General features: G+C 33.3%; 4 non-coding genes and 1 pseudogene across 4 annotated transcripts; all 5 read right to left on the bottom strand.

The window, feature by feature from the left end:
- On the bottom strand, positions 1 to 1,017 carry LOC145849080 (large subunit ribosomal RNA; annotated as a pseudogene; the record flags this gene model as incomplete).
- A 222-nt stretch (positions 1,018 to 1,239) lies between these two features.
- Positions 1,240 to 1,393, bottom strand: LOC145849082 (5.8S ribosomal RNA). Its single transcript, XR_014372314.1, has one exon. It is a non-coding gene; the product is annotated as a 5.8S ribosomal RNA (ribosomal RNA).
- A 183-nt stretch (positions 1,394 to 1,576) lies between these two features.
- Positions 1,577 to 3,384, bottom strand: LOC145849083 (small subunit ribosomal RNA). Its single transcript, XR_014372315.1, has one exon. It is a non-coding gene; the product is annotated as a small subunit ribosomal RNA (ribosomal RNA).
- Positions 3,385 to 7,226: 3,842 nt separating this feature from the next.
- Positions 7,227 to 7,345, bottom strand: LOC145849079 (5S ribosomal RNA). The gene has a single exon (XR_014372312.1). It is a non-coding gene; the product is annotated as a 5S ribosomal RNA (ribosomal RNA).
- A 2,855-nt stretch (positions 7,346 to 10,200) lies between these two features.
- On the bottom strand, positions 10,201 to 10,319 carry LOC145849081 (5S ribosomal RNA). Its single transcript, XR_014372313.1, has one exon. It is a non-coding gene; the product is annotated as a 5S ribosomal RNA (ribosomal RNA).
- Between the last annotated feature and the right edge of the window lie 568 nt (positions 10,320 to 10,887).

Genomic DNA, 10,887 nt, shown 5'->3' with positions numbered 1-10,887 from the left:
CTGGCTTCAGCCTGTTCAGGCATAGTTCACCATCTTTCGGGTCCCAACAAGCACGCTCTTGCTCGACCCCTAGGACGCGGCCTATGGGATCGGCCGGCGATGCGCCTAATGAAAGGATCTCGCCTCGTTTGCCTTCACTGTGCTTTCGGGTTCGTACTGCCCAACACCTCGCGCGCGTGTTAGACTCCTTGGTCCGTGTTTCAAGACGGGTCGGAGACGTGGCCAGCTTAAGCCGCAGACCCCTGGCGTCTGAGCGCTAACGCGAAGAAGGCCTTGTACAAACTCTAGAGACTGCGAGCAGTTTCCAAAGCCGTATTCCAGCGATCAACACGCAGCCTGTCCGAAGACCGACGCGGAATCTCTCCTCGGTCGCCGAGCCGAAGCTAATCGAACGCCTATAACACTCTTCCGAAGAAGAGCTACCTTGCGAACGACCAAAGTCAGCCCAGCAACCGGTCGCGGCCCTCGCCGAACGCTAGTGCAGCGCCGCGACGCCAGCGCAACCGTAAGAGTCTCCGAAGATCACTCAAACAGTAGGACAGCTCTCGCAGCGCCTGAAAACGTCCGGCGACTCGATGGGCGCCTCCGTTTGCCTCCAAGCGGTTTCACGTACTCTTTAACTCTCTCTTCAAAGTGCTTTTCAACTTTCCCTCACGGTACTTGTTCGCTATCGGTCTCGAGCCAGTATTTAGCCTTAGATGGAGTTTACCACCCGCTTAGGGCTGCATTTCCAAACAACCCGACTCCGGGAAAACCGCTAGGACGAATTACGACCGCCGCCAAGGGCCTAACACCCGCTCTGGGAAAAGGCCTCGATCAGAAGAACGTGGGCAGTCGTTGGTTCGCCGCATGCTGAATTCCATACGCTACATTTCCTCGCCCTCCAAAAAGGCTCGGATTTAGCGCTGGGCTTATCCCGCTTCACTCGCCGTTACTAGGGGAATCCTTGTTAGTTTCTTTTCCTCCGCTTAGTGATATGCTTAAGTTCAGCGGGTCGTCCCGCCCGATCTCAGGTCAAAAGTGATGTACTACAAAAGTACATGCGCTTTGTACGTCGGCCTTTTGAAGTCACTTAACTTATTCTCGAGCACCTACCGTCGTTGCTACCTCACCCGAGGCCAGCAGGCTGCTCACGCTTCAGCTGTGAAATCGCCAGACCAGCTGTCTTTGACGACACGCTCCTTAATTAAGAAACGAGTCGCAGGCACTTTCAAACTAATGAAAGGATCGGTGTGTTAAAGACCCTGAGACGGACGTGGCCCCCAGGATTACCCGAGGCCGCAATACGCGTTCAGAATATCGATGCTCAATGTGTCCTGCAATTCACATTACTTCTCGGAGCTAGCTCCGTCCTTCATCGACGCTCGAGCCGAGTGATCCACCGCTAAGAGATCTCTCGTGTTAATCAATCTCAATGCAACCAAAAAAATCGTGTTCAAAAAGAAGCGGCCGCGCCAGCACTTGCGTGCTGAATTATTACTCCCGCTGTCAGAAAGCAACGCGACCGAACTATAACAGTTACAGGGCTCGGTCCCTTCGAAGAAGAGACGTCGCTTGAAATCAAATTTCGATTCGTTAATGATCCTTCCGCAGGTTCACCTACGGAAACCTTGTTACGACTTTTACTTCCTCTAAATGATCAAGTTCGATCGTCTTTTCGAACACCGGCGAGTGCGTTGCCGCACGTACCAGGCTCAATCGGAGGACCTCACTAAACCATTCAATCGGTAGTAGCGACGGGCGGTGTGTACAAAGGGCAGGGACGTAATCAACGCAAGCTAATGACTCGCGCTTACTGGGAATTCCTCGTTCAAGGGAAACAATTGCAAGTCCCTATCCCTAGCACGACCGGGGTTCAACGGATTACCCGGACCTTTCGGCCTAGGGAACACACGATGATCCGGTCAGTGTAGCGCGCGTGCGGCCCCGAACATCTAAGGGCATCACAGACCTGTTATTGCTCAATCTCGTGTGGCTAAACGCCACTAGTCCCTCTAAGAAGTTGTCTCCGACCCAATGGGTCGAGCAGCTATTTAGCAAGTAAGAGTCTCGTTCGTTATCGGAATTAACCAGACAAATCGCTCCACCAACTAAGAACGGCCATGCACCACCACCCACAGAATCAAGAAAGAGCTCTCAATCTGTCAATCCTCGCTGTGTCCGGGCCGGGTGAGATTTCCCGTGTTGAGTCAAATTAAGCCGCAGGCTCCACTCCTGGTGGTGCCCTTCCGTCAATTCCTTTAAGTTTCAGCTTTGCAACCATACTTCCCCCGGAACCCAAAGACTTTGGTTTCCCGGAAGCTGCCGGACAGTTCTTAAGTTCGACACTGCCCGATCGCTAGTCGGCATCGTTTAAGGTCAGAACTAGGACGGTATCTGATCGTCTTCGAACCTCTGACTTTCGCTCTTGATTAAAGAAAACATTCTTGGCAAATGCTTTCGCAGTCGTTCGTCTTGCGCCGATCCAAGAATTTCACCTCTAACGGCACAGTACGGATGCCCCCGTCCGTTCCTATTAATCATTACCTCGTGCTCCGAAAACCAACAAAATAGAACCGAGGTCCTATTCCATTATTCCATGCAACATTATACAAGCGTAAAGCCTGCTTTGAACACTCTAATTTTTTCAAGGTAAACTTGCCGGACCACCGCAACACTCAGTTAAGAGCACCGCGAAGGCACCGACCAACAAGAACAACAAGGCCAGTGCTAGCCTTTCGACCGACCAACCTCGCCGTCCCTATATCCAACTACGAGCTTTTCAACCGCAACAACTTAAATATACACTTTTGGAGCTGGAATTACCGCGGCTGCTGGCACCAGACTTGCCCTCCAATGGATACTCGTTAAAAAGTTTAAAGTGTACTCATTCCAATTGCAGGACCTCGTACGAGGTCTGCATTGTTATTTTTCGTCACTACCTCCCCGAGCCGGGAATGGGTAATTTGCGCGCCTGCTGCCTTCCTTGGATGTGTAGCCGTTTCTCAGGCTCCCTCTCCGGAATCGAACCCTGATTCTCCGTCACCCCGTTACAACCTCGGTAGGCCGATACCGTACCGACGATAGTTGATAGGGCAGTTGCTTTAATGAGATGTCGCCAGCACTAGGCCGTGCGATCCGCAAGCTTATCCAGAGTCACCATTGTAACGACCCGAAAGCCGGTTAGTTTTGGTCTGATAAATGCGCGCCTCACGTCAGTTCGGCGCTTTACGCATGTATTAGCTCTAGAATTGCCACAGTTATCCATGTAAAAGCGTACAATCAAATGAACCATAACTGATTTAATGAGCCATTCGCAGTTTCACTGTACGTGAGCTCGTACTTACACTTGCATGGCTTAATCTTTGAGACAAGCATATGACTACTGGCAGGATCAACCAGATAACTATCCGAGGGCGTTTAAACCCGTTGCTCGACTGAGCGTTTTTACTGTATAAATACAGACCTTTTCTATCACTCGGCTTAAAAGCCTTGCGAACGTTACTGAAGTCGGCGCCGGCCTTTTGCTGTTTAAAGCGCCAGCCCGCGTCGACTGCAGCATGCAGCTATACAACTGACTGTTCTTTCTCCCGACCAACCGTTTGCCTTCTGCCGGTTAACTCGTCAGCAGCAACACGCCATCTGTCTGCTGCAGTTACCCGCCTCGAGCCGTGCCTGCCTGCGTCGGCTACTCGTCTCGACGACTTCGCAAAGCTATAAGCCTACCGCCGCTGGACGCTTGTAGTTTTTCATACGCTGCTCCAATGCGTTTACATAGCACGTTCGCCGCCGCTGCAATAGCCGCGCCTCGGGTGCTAAACAGTAATGCTTTAAGCCCGCTTTCTCGTCAAGTCGACCGAACGCACAAACACGTCTCTCTCACTAGTGTAAAGTAATGCATACGTGTATGATGCTCAAATGTTGCTGTTGAACTTTTTTTGCCGATTTTTTTCCGATTTTTTTCAATTTCTTTGTTTCTTTTCGATTATTTTAATGTTTTAAGCTTATTTATGCTACGTTTAAATGTTTTAATACTTTTTTATACTTTATTTAATATGTTTAAAAGAAATAAATAAAAAAAAATATGTATAAACTACTTTTTTTAATGTTTTAAATATATATATATTTATTATAAATAAACTTTATTTGTATTATTTTTTATTTAAGCGTACTTTTTAAATCTTTATATTTGTTTTATCGTTTTAAGCACATTGCGATAAATATAATAAACAAAAAATTGAATAAAAATAATAATAATAAAAAAAAAAAAAAAAAAACATAAGCTTATTTTATATTTTTATTTTATTTTTATTTAAACTTACTTTTCAAACCTTAATACTCGTTTTATTTTTTTTAAGCAGATTGCGATAAATATAATAAACAAACAATTAAATGAAAATAAAATAAAAAAATCAAACATAAGCTTATTTTATATGTTACATTTTATCTTTATTTAAACTTACTTTTTAAACCTTTATAGTTGTTTTATTTTTTAAGCACATCGCGATAGATATAATAAACAAACAATGAAATAAAAATAATAATAATAATAATAATAATAATAATAAAAAATCATAAGCTTATTTTGTATGTTTCATTTTATTTTATTTAAAACTTACAATTTAAACCTTTGTATTTGTTCTATTCTTTTAAGCACATCGCGATAAATATAATAAGCAAACAATTTAATAAAAGTAAAATAAAAAAATCAAACATAAGCTTATTTTATATGTTTCATTTTATCTTTATTTAAACTTACTTTTTAAACCTTTATAGTTGTTTTATTTTTTAAGCACATCGCGATAGATATAATAAACAAACAATGAAATAAAAATAATAATAATAATAATAATAATAATAAAAAATCATAAGCTTATTTTGTATGTTTCATTTTATTTTTATTTAAACTTACTTTTTTAACCTTTATAGTTGTTTTATTTTTTAAGCACATGGCGATAGATATAATAAACAAACAATAAAATAAAAATAATAATAATAATAATAATAATAATAAAAAATCATAAGCTTATTTTGTATGTTTCATTTTATTTTTATTTAAACTTACTTTTTTAACCTTTATAGTTGTTTTATTTTTTAAGCACATGGCGATAAATATAATAAGCAAACAATTAAATAAAAATAATAACAAATAAATAAAACAATACGGCTAAACTATAAAAAGAAAACTAAATAACTGATAAATACTTGTAAAACATTATTTGAAAAATGTATTTTGAAACACAACACGATTGATTTATAAATAATAATATATTTTTAATTTGTGTAGTTCATTTAAAGTAGTCTCCCTTTTTGCTTCTGGTTTTATTAGAGTTATATATAACAATAAATGGTGTAGTTTATTTAAAGTAGTCTCCCTTTTTGCTTCTGGTTTAATTAAAATTATATAACACATACTATAGTAAGTTAAATAAACTATAGTAACTTTATAAAACTACTTTACAAAATACATTTGTATAATTTAATAACTTTAAAATAACTATCAAGAATAAAATAGAATAGCTTTAAGTTTAGTATACAATTGGTATGTAAATTGTGTAGTTTATTGAAAGTAGTCTCCTTATTTGCTTCTGGTTTTACTTGAGTTACATAACGTTAAATAAACATACTTAATAAACGTAACCATCAATACTGTCATTTTAATAAAACTAAGTACAAATACATTGAATTAACATAGAACTTTAAAAAGCCTTCGCTAGTATCTGTTGGTAACAGTAAATAACCTATTATGACTCACAATACAGGAGTGCGAAATTTATTTTTCATTTGATTTTTCAGGTATTTATTTATTTGTGGAAATAAACTTTTTTATTACATTAGAAACTAATTGAATTTTTCCTATAACTATACCTATTATTATATTTAGTATGCTTAAAAGTAATAAAATGACACGTCGCGATTATATAATAAACAAACAATCAAACAAACAAAGAAAAAAAAAAAAAAAAAAACTATTTTTTTAAACTTATATTTCAACTATATGTCTTATTTTATTTTCATTTAAACTTACTTTAAACCTCTGTATTTGTTATATATATATTTCAACACAATACGATTAAACTATAAGACAAACAACAAAATAAAATAATCACATTAAATACACTAAGCAAATAGCTAGAATAAATATAAATAGTTCAATATATACAATATATTTCTTCCATTTTTAAGTTACTTGTTAAACATATTTATTTAAAAATGTTTCTTTAGAATATAAAACTAACAGTTCTACAAATAAAGAAATTAAAAAGCCAATACACATAACACTAACTTTTCATAAATTAGATATGCAAATATGAACAAAATAGTAACTAAATTCTAAAGCTTTTGTAAACTGTGAACTTATAAACTTATAATAATAATTGCATATTCACCATTCACAATAGCTTTTTATTTAGTACACAACTGGTCTGTAAATTGTGTAGTTTATTGAAAGTATAATCCCGTTTTGCTTCTGGTTTAAATAAAGTTATACAACACATACTAAAGTAAATTAAATAAAGTAATTCACTACTATCGTATTAAATAAAACCAATTTACAAAATACATTAATTTAAATTAAAGTGAACTTTGAACTTATAATAATAATTGCATATTCACTATTCAGAATTTCTTTAAATTTAGTACACAACTGGTCTGTAAATTGTGTTGGTTCTATTCAAGTACTCTCCTTGTTTGTTTTGTTTTAGTTGTATTTATTTTTAGATACTAGCACATTCAATACACATAATAAAGTAAACCAAATAAACTCTATTAATTTAAACTAAGTACAAATACATTAAGTTAATACAAAACTTTAAAAAGCTTTTGCTAGTATCTGTTGGTAACAGTAAATAACTTATTATGACTCACAATACAAAAGTGCAAAATTTATTTTCGTTTGATTTTTCAAGTAGCCACGCTTTTATTTGTTTTTGGACAAAAAGACTTTAAAGTTTTAGTATAAAAGACTAGTTGTATTAATTTTAACTCAGAAAATTGTACTCTACAAGATGGTGCCATTATTTTTTCGATATCTCAAACTGGTCAAACCACTTTTTTAGCGCTCTAATTGGTTTAAACAGCAAATAAGCAAACAGCAAATAACGTTATCTGATTGGCTAAGGTTTTTGTTTGCTAATAACTAGAATTTTCTTTTCTTTTAAGCGTTAAAGAAATGTAAATAAACGAGTAATAAGTATAAATAGGTCAGAAAGAAAAATAGTACAAAAAAGATGAATTCAAAAAGCAAAGGCCTACGGCACGTGGTATTCCCAAGCGGTCACCCATCTAAGTACTAACCACGCCCGACACTGCTTAACTTCCCAGATCGGACGAGATGGGGTGTACTCAGTGTGGTATGGTCGTAGGCGTTTGAAGGCGTTTACAAGCCTTTATAAACCCTTCGGTTTATTTAAAAAACCTATTTGCACTTGATTTACAATCAATTTGATATTTTAAAATTATTCCTTATAAAATTTTAACCTGAATTAACTTTTTTTTTGTTTTTTTAATCAACAGTTACTCCCAAACTGTACTAAAACTGTATTGTAACTGTACAAAAGTGTTTGTTTAAATAATTGTTATCTATAAATTACCTAAGACCAGGAAAAGTAGAAGTAAAGTTTATTGAATTATTAAATAAATAAAATAAAATCGTAAAATAAAATAATACAATATGTTTACAATTTGTCATTGATCTATCCATTTATGTTATTGCATTACAAATACAAACATTGCATACATTCAAGAGTATTATTCATCAATCTTTTCAATATAATAAGTTTTAAATTTATATTTATTTTTAAATAATTCCTGACATTTTAGATTACCTGAGATTTTTTTTTAATTAAATTAATTTTAGTAATTAAATACTTGACGTTCTATTTTGTTTAATTTGATAACTCAACCATGTTTATTTTTTTTACTAATTTAAAAGAACTATTAAACTAAAAGACATTACATACAGCTTCTAAAAGTTTTAAACACCTTAAAAAATATTATTATTTTAAAGATATATTAAAGAACTAAACAGATATTACTCCTAAAAAATCTTGTTAATAATATATAAAAAGTACTCAAAGTCAGACTCGGAAATATATATACTGTTGTATATCTTACTTGAAGTTCACTGTAATTGACACTGTATAACAAAATTATAAAAATCAACCTATTTATATAGCAAAATATTTCTTTATCTTTGTCGTGGCGCGGTGGGTCAGTGGTCTTATCAGCTGACTCATAAGCAGAAGGTTGTAAGATCGAATCCCGCTAGTCGTCACGAAACACCACTATCGTTCAATGTTCGGGCTTCAAATTCTTTGAGATTATACTGTACTATTTATCTATCTAACTAATCTATCTAACAAATGTTGTTCAATCTAGGTTGTGGGTACTTGGGTCGAGTAATGCCTTTGACTTACAATCTGTTGTGGATTGACAATATTCCTCTATCTATCATTAAACAAATCTATCTAATAAATGTTGTTCAATCTAGGTTGTGGGTACTTGGGTCGAGTAATGCCTTTGACCTACAATCTGTTGTTGATTGTCAACATTCCTCTATCTATCAATAATGATTATATTCAATAATAAATGTTGATTAATTCAGTTGTAAGAAAACCAGTGCGCTGGTTAGGTTGGGTAAGGCCTTCGACTTACAATCTTGGGGATTATCAACGTTCATCACAAGTACAGTAACGATCTCATTGAATTTCCAGTTGGAACATAGGATTGTAGTGGTGGCCTACTTTGTAGGTTTTTTGCCTAGTTTGTTTTTTGCCTAGTAGTGTTTGCCTAGTTTGACAAACTATAGTATATATATTGTATAACTTTACTTGTATTATTTTTTATTTAAATTACTACTTATTATTAAAGAATTAAATTTTTTTAGAAAAAAAAACTATGTATTTTAACTAATGCTTATATTATATGTTTTGTTTTATTTTTATTCAAACTTACTTTAAACCTCTGTATTTTTTATACAATACGATTAAACTATATAACAGAAAAATAATTAAATAATCAAACTATTGAATAAGCAGTTAATTAGTGTGTTTTTTTATGCTTCTTTCATTTTTAACTTACTTGTTAACCATATTTCTTTTATTAAAGTATAAAACTAACAGTTACTAAAATAAAATAATCATAAAGTCAATACACAAAACACTAACTTTTTATAATTTAAATATGCAAACATGAATATAGTTATGAATCTATTATTTATTCAAATAGAATTATTCAAAGCTTATAATTATAAAGCTTTTGTATAATGTTTCAATTACAGTGAACTTTAAGTAAGATAAGTTTTTTTTTTTGTAATAACTACAAAATTGGTATTTTAGTTTATTATTAGTAACTAAATACTTATATTTATTATATTTAAAAAAAAACATCTATACTAACTCTAATTTCAAAGCATATTAAATACAAATTTTACCAACTAAATATTTATTTTTATTTTAATTATTATAACTTTCAAACATAAGCTTGTATACCTTATATACCTATATACCTCATATAGTAGGCTTGACATAACATAACATTATTTAATTCTTTTTGTTTGAAATAAACTCATTTAGTTATTAGTAAATTACAACATAAATGTTTATAACAATATAACTAAGATTTAGCTTTTGAGTTAGTAAACTTTGATAGTTTTCTTTTAATAGTTTAATAATCTTTATTTAAGTTCAAGCAAAATTGCTATATATTTAATACACATACAAAAGTAAACTAAGTAAACGTAATTCAATAGTTTCTATTAAGTAAAAGTAATTACAAATACATTAAGTTAATACAAAACTTTAAAAAGCTTTTGCTAGTATCTGTTGGTAACAGTAAATAACTTATTATGACTCACAATACAAAAGTGCAAAATTTATTTTCGTTTGATTTTTCAAGTAGCCACGCTTTTATTTGTTTTTGGACAAAAAAACTTTTAAGTTTTAGTATAAAAGACTAATTGTATTAATTTTAACTCAGAAAATTGTACTCTACAAGATGGTGCCATTATTTTTTCGATATCTCAAACTGGTCAAACCACTTTTTTAGCGCTCTAATTGGTTTAAACAGCAAATAACGTTATCTGATTGGCTTACGTTTTTATTTGCTAATAACTAGAATTTACTTTTCTTTTAAGCGTTAAAGAAATGTAAATAAACGAGTAATAAGTATAAATAGGTCAGAAAGAAAAATAGTACAAAAAAGATGAATTCAAAAAGCAAAAGCCTACGGCACGTGGTATTCCCAAGCGGTCACCCATCTAAGTACTAACCACGCCCGACACTGCTTAACTTCCCAGATCGGACGAGATGGGGTGTGCTCAGTGTGGTATGGTCGTAGGCGTTTGAAAGCGTTTACAAGCCTTTATAAACCCTTCGGTTTGTTTAAAAAACCTATTTGCACTTGATTTACAATCAATTTGATATTTTAAAATTAATCCTTATAAAATTTTAACTTGATGTAAGTATTTTTTTTATTAAAACCTTTTTTTTTGGTGTTTTAATTACAATTACTCCCTGTAACTTTATTTAAGACTTTGTTTAAAAGATTGTTAACTATATTCTATATTAAATACTATGATTAGAAGTAAAGTTTATTAAGTGATTAAACTAAATAAAAAACAATGTTAAAATAAACATGTTGTGTTTAGTTTGTTTTACTATTTCTCATTGTTCTATTTATAGATGGTTTTGTTTTACTTCAAGAATATTTATAGTTAGTTTCTAAAGAATATCTCATACTACATCAGATTTTACGATTAACTTAATTTTAGGTAATAAAATATTTGACGTTTAATTTAATAACTCATCTATGTTTATGTTATAAAATAATAGTATCTAATACACATACATTATAATATAATAATATGTATAACTAGTTGTTTTACTTTAAAATGAATAATTAAGTGGA

The sequence above is a fragment of the Thalia democratica genome, unplaced genomic scaffold, assembly GCF_965202585.1.
Source record: "Thalia democratica unplaced genomic scaffold, ktThaDemo2.hap1.1 HAP1_SCAFFOLD_2053, whole genome shotgun sequence".
NCBI classification, from domain to species: domain Eukaryota; kingdom Metazoa; phylum Chordata; class Thaliacea; order Salpida; family Salpidae; genus Thalia; species Thalia democratica.
The sequence above is the reverse complement of the archived record's forward strand: the minus strand, read 5'-3'. Positions and strand labels throughout refer to the sequence as shown.